Below are 1624 nucleotides of genomic sequence, written 5' to 3'. Positions count from 1 at the left end.
TCTACCTGATGACTTTATATCCATGCTCAGATGCCAAGGAGCTCAGAAAGTAACCGACTATGACTAGTAATAATCAGATATATAGCAATTAGAAACACATGTGCAAACATCTTAGTGTCAGTTGCATTAAAAATGAATTTTTCTGTATGAAACCGTGTATTTTAATAATGAAATGGAGATCTTTTTTTAAAGGTTAAAACCTCATTTAATTTTATGTCTTAAAGGGTTTATACTGAGTACAATATTGTATTAATTCAACAGTAAACCTAAAAATTTACAATCAATTTTGAAACAGATGCATCTTAGCTCTGAAAATTGTTATTGAATATGTCAATGCTGCTGTCATGAAATACTTCTTCTAATTATGTGGTTATTAAATAAATAATTTTAAAAAAGAATAAAAACCAATAGTTGTAGACCAGCAGGTGAGCAATAGGACATACAATCTGTGTTCAAGTCTCAGCTATGCCATTTATCAGTAACATGACTTTAAAGAGAACTTACTTGCAGGAAAAGAGATGACACTAAAGATAATCATAGTAAGTAAATTAGGCCAGTATCAGAAATTCAAGCACCATATTTCCTCTCATATGTGATTCCTACATTTTAAAATGACACTTAAATTCAAGTAAGTAGAAAGGAAACTATCTAGGGGAACAGAGGACTAACAGGAGGGAGGAAAAAGAAGTGAGGAGGATGTGGCGGACCAGCCCAACGTATGAAAATGGTTGTATGTAATACAGTACCATGTACAATGAATATATGCAATTAAAATAATTGAAAAGATATAGAAATAATTAGAAAAAATCATCCATTTACATTTAAATTTTTCATAGAAACAACTTAAAATGTAAGGTAAGATCTCCCCCACTGTTCTCTACTCCTAGTTTGGGCCCTGCGCCATTCCTAGTCTTGGGGCCCCAGACACCTGGGGAACCAATACTGCTTCCTGATCCTTTTCACCCAGAACAACTTAGTCCCTTTCTTGGGACCCAGGAGCACTGCTTCTGGGCCTGGCCCCACCCTCACCTCTCTCTGCTTCCCGGGACCTGCACCACTGACTAACTCTCCTAGCCTGCACTCCCATCCTCAGACCTCTAGGTGTAAGTCTATAGCGCAGCCCTCCGCGCTTTGACTCCCCAAGCCACATTCACCCTTCCATCTCCACCGCTGTTCTCTACTCCTAGTTTGGGCCCTGCGCCATTCCTAGTCTTGGGGCCCCAGACACCTGGGGAACCAAAACTGCTTCCTGATCTTTTTAACCCAGACCAACTTAGTGCCTTCCCTGGGCCCTAGGAGCACTGCTTCTGGACCTGGCCCCACCCTCACCTCCCTTTATTTCCCTGATCCTGCCACACCCGCTAGCCTCTTTCTGGGGCTGACAGTCTCCTTCTAGGGCTCCGAGGCTTACTTTCCACTTCCTGATCCATTGCATCCAGTACAACCCAGCTACTCAATCCACTCCCTGGGAAATCTTGGGGCTTCTTCCCACCCCATTTGCCTTTGCATCCCTGCGTGGCACGGCCATAGCCAGGATCTCAGGTCAGTCCAACACCCAAGTTCCTGAGGCCAAAATCATTCTTAGAAGATTCCAGACCTAAGGAGAAAGTCTGAAAACTTCTGA

Source organism: Nannospalax galili, unplaced genomic scaffold (assembly GCF_000622305.1).
Source record: "Nannospalax galili isolate Female #2095 unplaced genomic scaffold, S.galili_v1.0 scaffold846, whole genome shotgun sequence".
Lineage (NCBI taxonomy): Eukaryota > Metazoa > Chordata > Mammalia > Rodentia > Spalacidae > Nannospalax > Nannospalax galili.
Note: the sequence above shows the minus strand (reverse complement) of the source record.